Source organism: Thermobia domestica, chromosome 2 (assembly GCF_964235325.1).
Source record: "Thermobia domestica chromosome 2, izTheDome1.hap1.1, whole genome shotgun sequence".
Taxonomy (NCBI): Eukaryota; Metazoa; Arthropoda; class Insecta; order Zygentoma; family Lepismatidae; genus Thermobia; species Thermobia domestica.
Window position 1 is genome coordinate 145,087,036 of NC_137455.1, and position 18,644 is coordinate 145,105,679.

At 35.3% G+C, this 18,644-nt stretch overlaps 1 protein-coding gene across 3 annotated transcripts in view; it reads left to right on the forward strand.

Annotated features, from left to right (window-relative positions):
- Fdx1 (Adrenodoxin-like protein 1, mitochondrial Ferredoxin 1) overlaps positions 1-18,644 on the forward strand; it is a 32,152-nt gene that overhangs the window by 4,396 nt on the left and 9,112 nt on the right. The window contains exon 2 of one of the 3 annotated variants that reach the window (XM_081746799.1): positions 1,413-1,539. The exons of 1 other annotated variant lie outside the window; for it this stretch is intronic. The gene's annotated coding sequence lies outside the window, so the exon portion shown is untranslated. Of the gene's footprint in view, positions 1-1,412; positions 1,540-2,805; positions 2,845-18,644 lie in introns of all 3 variants that reach the window. One more of the 3 variants, XM_081746790.1, reaches the window with a different exon arrangement.

Consider the following 18,644-nt stretch of genomic DNA (forward strand, 5'->3'; position numbering starts at 1 on the left):
AACAGCTGAACAGATATCCGAAATATATTGTTGATCCGTCTTAAATCTGTTATAAGTAATCCAGTCGCGGTGGTATATGCCAAACAAAATAAATTATATATCAAGCTCCAGTATATGTTACGTAAGAATTAAAGTAGTCCATAATATTTATGTGCAAACGTTTTCAACAACACTTGGACAAGATCATTTGATTCTTTAGCAGGTTTGTATGTTCTTCCTTTTCGTGTGTGCACACAGACTTCACATATATTTTCAAAGGGCATCTCACAGGAACCACTAACTAACTAACTGTGATTTTATGGGCTTTGGAACTCGAAGGTTCAGTGCCGCGTTCACAAAAGCTCTCCATTGACTTCTGCCCTTAGTCAACTGGATTCAATTTCTACTTTGGAGCCGCGGTGACTCAGTTGTAGAGCGTTCACCTCTGGTGCTTGTGGTCCCGGGTTCTATCCCAGCCCCCGCCAATGAACTTTGTGGTGGACAAACACCGTGTGCTTGGGTTTTCTCGGGGTTCTCCCGTTTCCTCCCACTTTCTTCATTCCACCATTTCATTCATTACTCATCATCACCGTCTCCTTTAGCCTAACCGGCATAACCGTGGGACGTAAAACTCAAAGATTTCTTTTTTTTTTTTAATTTTTATTTTGTATTCCTTTTCCTGCGAGATCCTTCTTAATGTTATCCGTCCATCTGCGCCTTGTCTTTCTAATGATCGTTTTCGATTGGACATCCAGTTAGAACTTTGAAAGCGTTCCTACTTTCTTCCATTCTGGCTACATGACCTGCCCACTTGAGCCTCGTAGAGTTGATAATCCTAACAGTGTTTGGTAAACCGTACAAATCATGCAGTTTCCCGTTATTTTAACGTTTTAACAATGAAATTATTTAGCTTTTCAAATGGTTTACATACTAAGCATGGTATACTAAGCATAATAATAATAATAATAATAATAATAATAATAAATCATGGCTGTAGCTATCTTCATTAATTTTCCATGTTTATTTTTGTTTTACTGTGTATGTAGCAATACTCACAGCTATCGTAGATATAGCTGACGAACTTTAACGAGCTATATCTTCGAAACATTGCATCCAGAAAATATATAATTCTCACATACTTCCTTACTAGCTAGTAAACAGGAAACTCCTGCCAAAATATCATGAAGATAAGTGTTGGTGAGTGTCATGGAATTACCCTTGTATTATTCGTAACATGCATTAATTGAAATTGGTTAATTGAACATTAAAATACTGCTATTTCAATTGTATTTTTGGAAGGAAATCGATAAAAATGAAAGTAGGAAAGGTTACGTCATTCCCATGTTACAACCTTTTGCATTGAACTACTTGCATTTTAATATATATAGATTTTCTTTTTCATTCTGCTTTTAATTTTGGCAATTTTCTTTCAGAAATGTAATTAAATCATCACTGTTTCACTATTCAGACAACCATTTGAAATTCTACTTATTTTAGCATGACAGCAACTAACGAATTTTACCCCAAGAACAAATATACAACCATACGAAGAACAGTAAAGTAAGTAATCCAAGGAACTTCGTCAGTTGACTATTGTAAATGGAAGATTAATGCGCATAATTTATCACTTAACACTTCTGATAAGAACAGCATCATTTAAAACACTAAAGTCAGAAGGTATGACGTAGTTGGCTTCCCGTGTTTGGACCTGTTTGTCACTGAGAGTGTGGTAAGAGGATAACCAATCACCACCTGCCAATCACTGCGCTCAGCGAGCTACGAGTAACCAAGCTGGCAACTCCCCATAAACGTCACTACAACTTTTCGCGGGAAGCCAACGAGGTTATACCTTCCGTACTATAATACCTTTACTTTTGCATATGTAACAAGCGATACTTCCTATATAAATTGATTATAGCCAGTACACTGTATGATATGACCAACATTAATTTTCAATAAGGCATATATAATATTCATTTCAAAATTCGTAAAGCTACAGAAACAGGAGGCAACAAATTTATTCTTTCCTACATCAGGTACTTAATTTCATCATTAATACTTTTGGGTCCACGCTAAGTCATTACCATTTGTGTGTGTGTGTGTGTGTGTGTGTGTGTGTGTGAGTGTGAGTGAGTGAGTGAGTGTGTGTGTGTGTGTGAGTGAGTGAGTGAGTGAGTGAGTGAGAGAGAGAGAGAGAGAGAGAGATATGAATGAAAGTTGATGAAAACCAAGATTGTTAAGTAAACAACATGTGTCAAGTTATAAGCTCCAGTGACACGTAGTTGTCAGATAGCAGTATTGCAAACATGATAAATAAAAAAAAAAAATCATAACTTCGCTCCTTATTTAGATAGAAACGACATCTTGGGCTTGTTGTAAAGGTGAAAGAATGCTCTTTCAACTTTTTTTTATATAAAAAAAAAGTGTAGACCATTTCTGTTATTTTTGGGCCCTTGACCTTGTGACCTTTGACCTCAAATATTTGGAAAAAAAAGTGCATTTTTGATTTTTGTCAATAAAAAAGAAACGTTGTCTACTGTCATGGTATCCACCTGTTGTGTAAATTTCATGTTGGAATGACTACGGGAACAGAAATTACAAAAGACTCTATTTTTGCCAGTCATGGACTTAGGTATTCTTGCACCAAAGGTGTCTACAGAACAAGTTGAAACTTGCCCTAGGCTGTATGTGTTCAGTCCTGGGTCACTTGCGAACCTGTGCAGTTTGTGCTGGACTGTTATTGTATTTGCTTTGTATAAAAGAGTTTACGACGAAATCTATTTGCAAATTGTTAATTAATGACAAATAAATAATTCTGTGTTGCAGGTGACTGCCAGTGTGAGGTGCTGTCTGAGAAATTGAAAGGTATGTGAGAATGGAAAGTAAATACGTAGCTAAAAGGTATTGTAATTCATTTGGTATAGAAAATCACAGGAGTGGAGTGAAACAATTACGAAAGGTGCTGCCATAGATGACAGAGAAATTCCCCCATCTGGAAACTGATCAAAAGTTATTTGACAACTGTAGGAAACGAATGAAAAACTTCTCTAGTGAAACCAGTGCATGTGCAGCTGTGAGTGGACAGAGTACACAATGTGAATCAAGTAGCTCTGAAACGGACACGGATCTTCATGCAGTGAGAAGACAAGCAGTAATCGAAACCTTGAAAGTCTACAAAATGTTGGCGAATCACCTATAAAGCGACAAAAAATGAAATCTGGAATCTATAGGAAAGGAAAAGTGCAAAAAATCACAAAGGTTGTGCAACGGAAAATCTTTCTAATGCCAAACAATGAACCCAGGTCAAAGCAGGAGTGCTGTGAAAGTAAAATGCTGCAGCAAATAAAGGAAAGATTTGAGAAAACAACTGATAGAAGTGTGAAGGTAACATTGTTGACTCCCCTGCCCAAGGACTGGAGCATCAGAAAAGTGCAACTAACTAACTCTATAGCCTATGGAACCCAGAGGTTCAATACCGCGTTCACAAAAGCTCTCCACTGACTTCTATTTTTAGCCAAATGAATCCAGTTTCTACTTTGTATTCCTATCTCTGCGAGATCCATCTTAATATTGTCTTCCCATCTGCGCCTAAGTCTTCCTAATGGTCGTTTTCCGATTGGTTTTCCAGTCAAGACTTTGAAGGCGTTTCTACTTTCTTTCATTCTAGCTACATGACCTGCCCATCTAAGCATCCTAGCTTGATGACCTTAACAATGGTAAACCGTATAAATTATGTAGTTTCTCGTTATGAAGTTTACGCTATTCCCCATTCCCGTTCCTCTTGGGTCCAAATATTCGTCTCAGGATCTTGTTGACAAACGACCATGTTTTGCAACCATGCAGAACAACAAGCATGATTATCGTTTTATATATTTTAAGCTTCAAATTCCTCGACAGAATTCGCGACGACAAGAGATTTTGAACCTAATAGTAACACAAATTCCCTGCTTTTAGCCGACATTTAATTTCTTCGTGAATATGATTTTCGTCTGTTAATATTGATCGAGATATTTGAAAGTATCCACTTTATCCAAAGTATTATTTAATATTATAACGCATCCATAATTTGCCGTATTACGATCCCGACACACTTCCATGTATTTAGTTTTCTGTGCATTTACTTCTAATTAAATCCATGTCCCTGCAAGCGTTTAATAAGATCTCTTCATTTCTTTCTATTGTTCTTCTATCATTCCCTATTAAATTTACATCATCAGGATATGCCATAACCTGGTGAATACCGTTCAACCCTAGGCCCTGGTTGCTATCTTTGATTTTCCTTATAGCGTATTCCAGAACGAAGTTGAATAATAAACGCGACAACGCATCTCATTGTTTCAGGCCATTCTCGACGTGAAAGCTCAAGGACAAAAATTTTCCTACCCGAAATTTACTTTGGGGTTCATTTAAACATATCTTAATTAATCTAATTAGCTTTCCCGGTATTCCAAGTTCTGTAAGAACGTTGTATAGTGTTTCTCTCCTAACCGAGTCGTAGGCCCTTCTAAAATCAATAAATAGTTGATGTACCGGGGTATTGTATTCCCAGTTCTTTTCGAGTACTTGTCGAATGGTAAATATTTGGTCGATAGTTGATCGATTTCGTCTAAATCCACACTGATAATCTGCAATAATTTCATCTTCGTATGGGGTCAATCTTGCTAATAGAATATTTGAAAGGATGTTGACAGAAGAGGAATGCCTCGATAATTATTACAATCAGTTTTGTCGCTTTTCTTGTGAATTGGAACAATGATTGCCAGTGAATACATGATACGGAAAGCTTAACATTTGATGGCAGAATCAGGTGTGTTGACATCACTGAATCCAAAACCAGGAACGAGGTTAAGACCAGAAACAGTGAAAATTGTGGAGGAGTATTACTGTGATGATAGTGTGAGTAGAATGATGCCAGGGAAGAAAGACTTTGTGACAAAAAATAATGCTAATACTGAACAAGTGAGGGAATTATACACGCACTTTAAACAACTCCACCCGAATATAAAGATAGGATTTTCGAAGTTTGCTTCCCTTCGCCCCGAACAGTGTGTTCCGGCGGGAGCAAGTGGTACGCACAGTACTTGTGTGTGTGTGGAGCACATTAAAACATGAAACTGTTACTTGATGGATGTAAACTGGGTAAGTTATTGGAAAATGCGGAGGTCTGCTCATCAATGTGTCACCACTGTCTGTCAATTAATACAACGCACATCAAGAGCGGTGCTTCTTCCAGCAATGCACTTAATGCCCAGGACTGACAAGGTAAGAAGCATTCTGGATAATGTTTTACAACAGAATGCAATTGAATATGTTACCTTCAAACAGTGGGTTACTTCTAATACATGTGCCCCTAGACATTAGTGAAGCCAAATGACGAATTTGTTGACCTGTTTATTTCTAAATTAACATTCTTGCAGGCAGAAGCTTTTTATTGCAACCCAACAGGCTTTTTATTGCAAGGTACATGAAGCACATTAAAGATGGGTTAACTGTAGGTGAAATTGTTATATGTGACTGCGGAAAGTTATTCCTTCATTTTGCAAGACGAGGCCCAAGATTCCCATTAGAACAATGCGCAAGCCACTGTTCATTCATTTGCTGTTTATTTTCGTGAAATTCCTGCAGGTGGAATCGCACACACTAACCTTATCATTATCTCGGACAGCATGCAACATGACACCATTGCTGTACATATATTTCAGAAGAGACTGATTACATTTTTGAAAGAAAACATCAACGTAGTACCTAAAGATATTTTTCTGATGGCAGTTGTGCACAACACAAGAACAGGAAAACTTCACAAGTTTGCTACACCACTACGATGACCGAAATCCATACTGATTGACACTTCTTTGCCACTTCCGATGGCAAATGTGTCTGTGATGGGCTTGGAGGGACAATAAAAAGGGTAGCCGCTAGAGCAAGTTTGCATCACACATCTCCAGACCAAATAATTACTCCACAGCAGCTGTTTGATTAGGCAGAGAACAATGTGCACAACGTGAACTTTGCATTTACTTACCCACCAAGAAGTTACTGCTGCAGATAAAGTTCTGAGTGCACGATTTGATACAGCACGATCAATACCAGGAACACACAAGCTTCATGCATTCATACCAGTATCAGTTGACAAGTTAGTTGTGAAAAGATATTCTAAACAGCAGAAAGTGTAGTGCACCAGATGAACATTTTACGACAATCAGTTTCACTGGAGGAAGCGAAAGGATTTGTGACATATGTTTATGGTGATGCATGGTGGTTAGGACATGTGATGACCATGAATGCCGACAGACAGGAACTTGATATTAACTTCCTTCATCCCCATGGTACATCACCGCTGTATGTTTATCCCCAGTCTCCTGATGTTCTGTTCCAATCACTCATATTTTGGCTTCAAGGGACCCGTACACAGCTACTGGTCGCACATATAATTTACCAGCTATAGACATTGTTACCACACAAGAGAGAATGCAAAGGATGAAGCAACACCCTCTTCACTTGTAGGTGAGTACCATTTTGAAATGTGCAATATTTACTTGTTTCAAGGGAATTTATATCATATTTGCAAGATTCTTACATCATATCCACCCATTTATGGCACTTTTATTGAAGTTTGCTAGGTTCATTACTTTGATGGACACCATGACAGTACAAAACTTTTTTTTTTTTTTTTTTTTTTACAAAAATCAAAAATGTATTTTTTTCAGATATTTGAGGTCAAAGGTCACAATGGTCTGCATCTATTTTTTATTGAAAGGACATTCCTTGAGCTTTACGAGCCCAGAATGACGTTTCTATCTAAATTAGGAGCTTTTTTTTTTCATTCATTCATTTAGCATGTTTGCAAAAAATGGGATGTTGGCAAGCTGCTATCTGACAACTACTTGTCACTGGAGCTCATAACTAGGCAAATGCTGTTTACTTAACAAGCTCTTGCTTTTCACCAACTTTCGTCACAATCTAAGATGGTGAGGTTTTTCGCTGTGATGATTTGGAATAGATGACCCTTTTGTGACACTTTGTATTTTGTCAATTCTTCCTTTTCACGTATATCCAACCTAGAATAACATAAACAAGAAATACTGGATTCGTATTTGTGCCGTTGTGTTTTTCTAACATTAAGTAACATTAATATTTCAATCTTCTTCGGGTTCATCCGTTCACTCTGTTCTGCTCGAACCCATTCATTCACATTATTTGGGTTTATTTGTTGTATTGACCTATATAGGAAATTATTCAGAAAAAAAACCCATAGTATTGTGCAAAAACACCCAATTGCATTACTATTAATCAGTCTTTAGCTTGATGTATAGCTAACAACTCGAAACGAACAACAGTTCTTGTACATAAACCACATACTGCATATTGTAAAATAAATATGAAATAATGTGTGTACATACATTATATTAACGTTATATTATAACATCTGTATTAAGAATTCATGAGTAAAAATACAAAAACCGTTGTTTGTGAACTGGTGTTCTCTTCAGCTTATTAGTGTACAGATATAAATCGAGCTAAGGATCGATTAACATCAATGTATTTATTTATTTATTTTTATTTATTTATTTTTTTTTTTTTTCGGAACACTGTGGGGTTTTAATTTTCTTTATAGGACAATACAAGTAAATCCACAAAATGTTAGTTAATAGGTTTGTATAGAAATAGAATAGATTATCCCTAAGAAGATCTATGGAGATTGGAGTATTCATATCACTTAATGCATAGTGTTTATTTATTTATTTATTTTTTATTTTATTTTATTTTATTTTATTTTATTTTATTTTATTTTTTTTTTTAAGTACAGAGATGATCCTGTATACCTTATATAATATTGCCCTATAGCTTCCATTAGCAACTATGTCGTAAATAAATTTATCCAATAATATTTAGTTTGCGAATCAGAATAGAAACACGTGAACACGCTAATACAGGGTTCCTACTGGTCAGGGAAGTCAGGGAAAATGGTGCAGGTCAAGGAAACTCAGGGAAAAAGACTGGAAATCAGGGAAGTCAGAGAAATTTTATAAAATGTATTTTTTCTAACGTCAATTGTGCACCAATTTCAGCCTAGCCAACCATTAATGATCACAGTGTGAAACGTTGCTCAGATTTTTATGGGTAGTAAGTGGAGTGTACGTATGAGCAATTGATTATTATTTGTCTCTATGGAATAAATGTTCTCATATATAAATATTCACCGTTATTTATTCCTTATTTATATGTCTACGTCATCCGACACGTGTCATGAAGGTCAGGGAGTTTCCTGCTAAAGGTCAGGGGAAAGTCAGGGAAAATGATTTCACCAGATCAATAGGAACCCTGTAATAAAAATTGCTGATAAATAGTGCTGTGTTGTCTTCATGGACTAATTATTATACAGCACTTAATAGATACTAGGAACAAAAACTGATTAAGACAATCAATAGAATAGTAACCGCGGTAGCTCAGTGTGTGAGCGTTGACCCTAGTGCATGGAGCACCTGGTTCAATTCCGGCACGCACCAACTGGCCTTTGCGATGTAAATACCATGTACATGGGTTTTCGTGGGTTCTGTTTCCTCCCAAGTTTTTCATACCACCATTTTGTACATTATCATCGTCACTATATCCGTTTCTCGCGGAAAATATGCATTATACGTTGAACTAAAAAAAAAAAAAAAAAAGCAACAAAATCAATTATAATTTGTAAACCTACTCTTTTATTTACTGCACCTAGTATTTAATGTACCGTCAAATGGGGTGAATAGAAACACATTTTAGGCTATATGAGTATATAAGTTTGGTGATGTTAAAGATTTTGCGTATCAGATTATTTCAAAAAAAAGGTCTTAACATGCTAATGAAGTTCAGTAAACGTCATATTAATTTATCAACTCCACTTTTCTTCACCTTGATTTTTCTTAATGTTTATATTCACCCCATGAGTTGGGGTGAATAGAAACAATGACTTTATTTTCATTGTTGTTTCTTTTATACTATTGAAAATGGAAAAAGAAACAGCGTATTTGTTGAAACGAACTATTTATTTGATACCTGCAGGATATAAGTTCAATAAGACCAGTATTACATAAGTTACAAACTTATAAAACAATACAATGCACAATATAGGTACAAACGACCATACAGTTTTGATGATATATGAATAAGATTTAAACCACTGAAATCACCAGGGAAACTTATCATGAGTTGAGTTGATTTTGAGGTTAACGTCCCGTTCAGCAGCGAGGCTATATGAGACGTGGACCTACTGATTAACGTGGAATCAGAACCACGTGAGCTCCCGCCGGGAATCGAACCCGGGTCTCCCACGCCAAAGGAGAGTACGCTAACCGCTTAGCCACGAAGGAGCCCGAAACTTATCATATACTCAAAGCGTGCTGACGAACTCCTAATAAAACCCAACAGTTTCGTAACAATATCCTCATGTAGAAAGAACGATTCTTCAGAAGTTTCCGAAAATTTCATTGTTTATGTGCTCTCTTATAAAACACCCACATATCCATCATGTTCACATTTTCGCACTTGGGTAGTGAATAGTCTCATCGAGTTTTACCGTCTCATAAACCTTTACCACAGCCAAATTACCAGCTTTAGAAAACTATCATCTAGTTCGTGATCGTCTGGAATGTTGTCTTCTGGAGTGTTGTCTTTCTCCTCTTCCGACAATACAAGGGTAGGTTGAGTTTCGTTGTGATTTGATGAAAATGCATCATTTTCAGAAAACAAATCAAAACTCTTACCAGAAACATCTATTCGTACTCTCTTCTTTCCTTGTTTAATTTTTTCATCTTCTCTCATGCTCCTGAGAAGATCCATAAGGGAACGGTTTACAGTCTGAGATGCCTTTTGCTGTTCTGTTTCTTCTCGTTCATTGTCTCTTTTTGGCAGCATCCTCAGTATTTGGTCTCGACAAAGGGAAAAAATTCCACACTTTTCAAATCCAGCCCTGATATTTTCCTCCTTCAGTTTGTCACACATTTTTTTTTTTTTTTTGTTCAGAACACTTGAAAATTTGTTCTTAGAGATTGTTGATTCATTCCTGTCCTTTTTTCCGCTCCTCAAGAAGTGTTTCTATTCACCCCACTAATTAAAGATCATAACAATAACCCAGTAAAGTTAAATTTTGATTAAAAATAATTTACAAAAGGAAAACTTTTACTATGAACGTCAGTAAATGAAACAACAAACTACAAAATAGGCATATGTTCAGATGCAACAAATATGAAAATGTCATACTTACCAAGAAAGTTTGAGGAGCGCTAAAATACCGTGTAAGATTTCAGTAACACATTAATGCTACTGCCGTCTACCTCAGTGTTTCCAACTCAGTAAAACATTTTGTCTCTGCCCTGAACACTTTAGCCGTATAAGACTATGTTAAAAATTTTCAGTTTTCTTGATTAATTTATCGTCCAGATAAATCCAAAACTAATCTGGAAGTTTTGTTTCTATTCACCCCCATGTTTCTATTCACCCCATTTGACGGTACCATTAACTGCATTGTTTCGGTGTTTCGTGACATCTTCCTCAGCAGGTGACCTCAGCATGTAACCCATCTCACTTCTCAGAATGTCCTCTTGCACTATTTAGTAATATGATCATGTAAATGTCATGCATTAGAATCCTGTATACAATGAACAAAATTTCTGTAAACTAGCACAAAATTAAATAGTCATAAAAATCATAAGTTTTTCACAAAATAACATTTTCAAAAAACAGGATTTTAGTGCAAAGTTTTTACTTAATCATATTATACAAAACAACAAAACAAGCAAAAAGAAATTCTGAGAAATGAGATGGGTTACATGGATCTGCTGAGGAAAGTGTCAAGGAACACTTAAAGTAGTTCAATTAATAGTACGTTAAATATTAGAAGCAGTAATATATATATATATATATATCCTAAAAGGAACCAATTATATTTCAGAGTATGTCAGAATTAGAAACAAAAGAACTGATTATCGAATATAAATTTTCGAATGAATACCATAGAATACGTATGAGGTTCATGTGCAAATAAAAAGAGCGATACTTTTTAAAAACAAGAAAATGATAGAAAAGATAGAAACAAGAAAATGGTAGAAAAAATTATTGTGATTGATATACAAGTATTGACTGTTTTTCGACGTAGTCGCCATAAACCTCCAGACATTTCTGATAGCGTGACACAAGCTTCCGTACATCCTCTGTGTAAAAATCTGCCAGCTGAGAGTGCAGCCAATCCAGAGCTGATATCTTGAGCACTTCACTGTTGGTGAAACGTTTCGATGCTAGCGGTCGCTGGGGATATGGTCAGATGAAGATAACACTGGGGCAAGTCAGGGCTGTAAGAGGAATTGAATAGTTTCCATCGAAATCTTTAAATTGTCCCAACTACGAGCAGCTGTGTGGGGGAGGGCATTGTCATGGATCATAAGAATTCCAAAGTGTATTATTAGTTTCCGCCGATTTCGGATGACACGTCGCAAATTATTCAGTGTTTGGCAATACACTTTTGCTGTAATTGTTTGTCCTGGTTCCAAAAATTTCCACGCGCGTTCAAAAACTCTGTGCAGTTTTTGCTAAAAGTACGATTTTTACAGTTACCGGTATAGGAACAGTTTAGTGTTGAGCGTATGTATACAAAAACTTACGTGATATCGATCTTAATTACGTCATCTATATGGAAGTACGTCATAAAACAAAACCTGTCATGCGATGTTGCAGTCAAATTGCTCCTACCATTTTCCGCTAAACGTTCTCAAAAACGCATAACTGATATAATGTTAAAATTGTAGTAGTAATGCGTGCCCAGCAACTCCACATATCTAATTTTCTTCCTGCTACTGAACAAACAATGCATTTGTTTTTTTTTATTTCCTATAAACTTTAAATTTTAATTTATAACTGTTGTTGAAAGCGCAGAGACCAATGTATTTTATTTATTTAACTTACTGCATTAAAGTGTACACAGACCGAGTATAGTGCAATTTGCCAATGAATATTGTCCTTAATTTCGTTTCGATACAAACAGTTTAGTACCACATTTCAGAACTGCATTATCTGGAATCTTGCTAATATACACTATAGGATACGTATCTATAAAGTACAGGTACTTACCTTGTATCCAGTAATGATATTTCTTCGTGTATAACTAATGTTATGAAGGCCTGGAATAAAACTGGAAATTTTGGGTAAAAAAGAAAAAAGGAAAAAAATTGGGAAAAATTGAAATTTTCGAATATTTTACTATATTATGCTTTTAAAATGAAAACTATTTTATATTTACTAGTTTAGAGTTAAGATAATTGAGTATTTATGTTTGTTGTATTAGAATAGGGAAATTTTGTGGCAACAAATATTGTGTGCACCACTCATCCAAAAACTTTAAAGTTAGCACCGTGATAGAATGGAGTTATGGCTACAAAAGAAACTAAAATATAATCCTAGTTATCTTAATTAATATTAACTCATTATAATTATCTTAAGCAATCCTACGAAGTCCCGCATGATCACAGGAAAGTGTTAAAATAACGGGACCGGAATCATTTTAGTTAATATGTTAAATATATTTTATAGAGATACTAGCAGCGTTCACCCCGCTTCGCTGCGGTCACCCCGGAACGCAATAAACTTTGTTACTTAGATAATTTTTACTTTTTCGCTTTCAAGTGATATGATAAAAACCATAGAAGATTGCAGTAAATGTTAACATTATATCGCCTGTCATTTATGTTAACCCGCCCCGCTTCGCTGCGGTCACCCCGGAAGTTTTCGCTTTCAAGTGATATGATAAAAACCATAGTAGATTGCAGTAAATGTTAACATTATATCGCCTGTCATTTATGTTAACCCGCCGAGTGACACGGTCATGCGGGTTGCATATAAATACGTTTATTTTTATACCTATGATGAACTAACAAAGGATTTGTACGTTATGGACACTTGAATGGTCAATTATCTCAAGACACTGGTAATTAAAAATTAAAGTGATATGATAAAAACCATCTAGGGTCCAAATCCTAATAACCCCCCAAAAATAAAAGAAATTGGTTCAGCCGTATTAGCGTGATGAGGTAACAAAGGATTTGTGCGTTCTCTTTTATATATAAGATCTTCCTTGTGCTGTGTAAAATTTCCGTTATTTGAAACCCATTAGAAAATATCATTTGTTCGGATATATTGGCAAAAACCGGAAAATATAATTTAAAAACTATTTCTTCGCCTGATGCTAGAGCTTTTCAGTTTCAAGTATGCCCCTGCTGGCGCTGCTCTCGATGTGTGTTTTCCCATCCTCCCTCGAAAGAGGAGGGACAAGTTGTTGTGGTGGAGGTTTTTCAATAGTTGGATGCGGACAGGGTTCTTTCCCCAAAGCAAAGAGAAGGTTTCCTGCGTAGGAGGTCAGCGGGGATGAGGCCGAAGAATGTTTTTTTCGAGAGCGCACTTGAAATAGAAAGACTCTAATCGTACTTGCTGTAACATGTCTGCAGCATATATATAATGTATTTCGCTAACAGGAAAAGTACTTAAAGCAACAGGTTTTAATTTTACTTTTTAGTTTTCTGATTTCTGGCAAAATCCCTTTTTATTATTTGTATATTTTTCGCATAACTCAAAAAAAGATATGATCTTATTTCACATACACACATACACCACACAAGTGAGTAAATTTGAGCAGCGAGAAATATATTAAAGGGTTGAATATGTGAAACTTCTGTTCGTTCTTATTACAGACTAGCAGAATACCCATTCTTCGCAAGGGCAGAATACGTTTCATTTTGGACAGAACTGTCATAATCAACTTATGGAACCCCAAAACTATTAATTCAACACTAATATCGGTCATTTTCAATTACCCTTACTTGTCACATTGGGAGTAATAATAGGGATTAATTTGGATTTAAACGAAATCGGCTATTTAACTCAGCGACTCCGAAAATTATGGATTCGACACTAATAATGGCCATTTTCGATCATACATATATCCCTTCCTCCTCTCCCAAGTTGGGTGCTGAATTTGGATTTAAACGGCTGGAAGAGTCTCAGTGACCCCGAAAACTATCGGGTTGGTACTAATTCGATACTAATATCGGTCATTTTCAATATTTTTTTATATATTTCTCCTCCCTCCTCCGAGTTGTGGGTCTTAGTTTAGATTTAAACGGCATCGGAAGTGTCACTATTCATCTCAGCGACCCCGAAAATTAGGGATTCGAATTAATATCGGTTATTTTCGATATATCTCCCCCTCCCATTCCCTCAAATTGCACTTCAAAGTGAAATGATAAAAACCATCCCCAACCTCATCTATGTTGAAAATTTTATCAAGATCTGTCGGATAGTTCAAGAGTTATTAGCCTACAAATATAGTCACTTTTGATAATTTGTCGCACTAAAAAACATGCGTTTGTTTACATGCAGGATTTTGTACATAAAGTTTATATAAAAGTCTATATTAGAATATTATATAAAAGTAATTATATGTTCTAATGCATGAATATTAGTGAAAATTGCCTACTGCTCTTTCTTTTAAGAAATAATTTGGTTAAAATTATCAAAACTTAACAAAATCAAAGAACATATTAAGAACTTAGTTTCATTCAAGAGACTTATTTGTTGCTACAGAAACGCTTCACGATAGTAGACTTGTATGTAACCGTAAAAGTTCTTTAATTAAACACATAACGGAAATGAGTGCATACTATTAATTTTCCAGAATAATTGCAAAAGTTTCATTTCCGTTTTATTTATTTATTTTTTTTATTTTTTAAATCGCAATATTGAAATTTCTAAACTTACATTTTTCACGCGTTCGAAAAAGAAACGGTTCCATTACTAGTAAAATTAACTAATACGAAGATTATTTTTCCCAATTTTTCTGGAAGGAAACCAAAAAAAAAAAGTTTTTTACCAACAGGTTAAACATTTCCGGAAATTTTACAACACTATGTATAACTTCCTTTGCCTTTATTGGTAACTTGTTTACAGTGTATCTCTAAGCCAATTAAAAACTGCTCAGAAGAAACACATTATTTCATTATTCAATGACGTACTAGCATAAAGTGGTTCTTCTTTAAATAATAAATTAATAAACTAGAATGAAGTCTGTTTGTACAGATGGTGATCAGAAAAATGGAAACACCTGAACGAAATTGCAACTTACCAGATTAATATGGTGTCGGGCCACCTTTCGCCTTCAGAACAGCCTTGATGCGACGTGGGATGGAGGCATAGAGGTCGTGAATGGTATCAAGTGGAATTTTACACCATTCCTCGTGCAGGGCATCGGCCAGTTCTGTGAGAGAGGATGGAGGTGGAAATCGTCGCCAGAGTCGTGTATCCAAGACGGACCACAGATGTTCAATTATGTTGAGATCTGGGGATTGGGCGGTCCAGGTGAGGTGTTGAACTTCATCCCGATGTTCCTCAAACCACGCTGCAACAACGCCAGCTGTGTGAATGGGTGCATTATCATCCTGGAAGATGGCGTCATTATCCGGGAACAACATCTGGACAATAGGATGCAAGTGGTCTCCTAAAATTGCGACATAATCGTTGGCAGTGATTCGTCCGCTAAGTGTGACCACAGGACCCAATGAAAACCATGATATGGCGGCCCACAGCATCACCGAGCCGCCGCCATGTTTCACAGTTGGGCGGAGACACTGCAGATCATAAGCTCCTTTTCGCTAATCGCTCCTTTCCTTAGCCTTAGAGTGGAGAAATTCTTTCGTAATAGTTACGTATGACAGGTAGAGGAAATAGCGATTTCACATTATAAAACCTCTCTATGGGTGTGAATTCAAGTAATAGACTTGATTTTACACAAATTGTACTAAATAAAATAAAATTACCTTATTCTACATGAGTTATTCAATATATTTCATCCATTTCCTTTTCTGTGTCTTGGCCACTAGGTAGGATCTTCTATTAGTGCAAATCTATTAGAGATCAGTGCAAATCTGTTAGAGAATCCTATTTTTTCCTTTTTCTCCTTGTGTAGCTTCCCATAATTAAATTATAAGTTAGCTACACAAAGAAAAGAAGAGAAAATTATGATATGTAGAATACTTACATTTACCTGTAAGTAGAAGATTCTACCCTGAGGATGGACATATTAAAGAAAGTAGCCGAAATATATTGAGCAAGTTAATAATCATGCAGATATAAAATAAGAAAACTATTTTATTTCTAATATACATGTAATTGACCACCAGCTTCAAAAGTGAATATGATTGGGTAACATAGTGGTTAACTCATCGGCTCCGTAAACCTAAAGATTATATTTGTTGAATACTTTGCATAACCACTGGGAGTTAAAGTGTATGAATGCATCTTCTTATGTTATTCTCTCCTCAATTTTTCTTTTCTCACTGCTTAACGATTTTTGGATATTCGTTAACCATTTATCCAGAGTAATAATTTTTCTCTCTGAAATTTTTGATGTAATTGATTTTTCCACTATATCTTCTTCCGAAAAAAATCTAATGGAAAAGATTTTCCTTTGGAAAACCTGTTTGTGAGCTGTCCACAAAGAAAATTCCTGCATTTTGGATTTAATTGCTGTTGGAAGTTTTGTACTTATATCTTGATCCCCATGTTTCGTTCGAAAAAAGTTCGGTTACTTTTTGTTTCTTTCCTAATATTACTAAAATCTAAACAATCAGGTTATCTTTTAAAAATATCTTCTTTTCTTTTCTTTTTCCTCTTTTTTTCCGGTCTGATATGAAAGTAATTCTGTCATTCACATACTTGTATATTATGAATGTTAGTGCCTCATTTTTAAAACACTCTATTTCTATCTACTTAGTAGGAATGATTGCAAGGATGGAGCATAAGGAGTTATACAGTTCTAATTTTCCGTGCTGTCTGTGTCACTTCAACGTTTTCCTGACTTCAATCCTATATATGTGGTGTTTAGTTATTTTAAGTAAAAGGGGGGCGCGGTGGCTCAGTGATAGAACTTTCACCTCCGGTGCTTGGGGTCCCTGGTTCGATCCCAGCTCGCGCCGTGTGGACTTTGTGGTGGACAAACACCATGCTCGTGGGTTTTCTCGGGGTTCTCCTGTTTCCTCTTACTTTCTTCATTCCACCATTTCATTCATCTCTCATCACCGACTCCTTTAGCCTAACCGGCATAACCGTGGGATGTAAAACTTAAAAAGAGACGCATTTTAAATAAAAAGTCTACATACCAAATTTCATGTGTGTAAGGAGTTCTGAGATACTGACATATAATAATTGCAACCTCATTTCACTCTTTCCATTTCAAATTTCTCATTCTTTTTTTTTTCTTTCTTTTCTTCTTTCTTCTAGTCAAATATCAAGAAACGCTGAAACGCATGGTCAATAACTTAAAACGAAAAGTACCAAGTTTCATGTCTATAACCTTAAGAAATTTCGAGATACAGACATCTTATTATAATAATTGCTATTCCTATTACTGTGTTCCACTCGAAATTTCCAAAAATCCTTTCTTAATAGTACCTTGCGTGATAAATCTGAAATAAATTAGTGTAGGCGTTCATAAGTCAGTCAATCAGGACTTCTTCTTTTATATTTAAAGATTAATATGGATGCATTATTTTGTGAAGCTACACACGCGAACTTCTTCATTAAAATTAACATAAATAAAGGTAGAATTCTATGCTTCAAAACCTCAAGACTTTCAATGCTTACAACCAATAGGAAGAGGAGAGAGGTCTAAACTACGATCCAATCGAATTATAGGGTTAATGAATAGATGAGTAGGTACCCAAAGAAAAGATAGCTTGTTATCTTTTACTAATCAAAGATATAAATCTGACAAGTTCGAGAAAAGAAAGGAATCTCTCTCTTTCGGGATTTTCCCTTTCTTTCCTTCGCTTCTTTTTATATTCCAACTCTATTATCAAGAAATACAATAAGTAACTAGATATAATTACCTGAAACTCCAATATGTACAGCAAAGACAAGAAAATTACGAAGTAAAACTGAAGACTAAGAATATTAAACAGCCAGAAAAGAGACTAAATATACTACCATTGAGAGGTAAAAATATTATTTTTTCCATCCTTCATTTTATGCATTTATCAGCGAATAACTATAATTACTAATTGATATGATAGGATCCATTTTTGGTGAAAATACGCCTTAATTCAATATATATATATATATATATATATATATATATATATAGTCCCTCATGTCACAAGTAGAGAGTGACTGCCATTTTTTTTTTTTTTCGAAAAAAAAAAGTTATCGATTGAAACCTTTTACTTACATTGAAATAGACAGTTTCCACTGATTTAGTAAGTATTGAGAGATTGTTACGAATATAAAGCTTGATTTGAGATCCATCTACCTATATCAGAATGTATATTATCTGAAAACGTTTTCACCTCGAAAAATATGTTGTATGAAGGACATTTAAATTTGGTTATGACTACTTACTGGGAATCTGTTTATGGAAAGCATTTTAGTAATTTATGTGTAAATAACCTTTACTTTGATGGGAACCCAGAGCAAGAAATAATAATACAAGGAAAACTTACAGACTCTATTTTGGCGTGTAATCTTCAATTGACTCCTTCAATTCCAACCAAATTTTCAGAGGAATTTGGAAAAGCAGTTGTTTGGTAAAAAATAAAGAAATTAAACATACATATTTAGTATGCAAAATTTAAAATTGACATTATAACTTT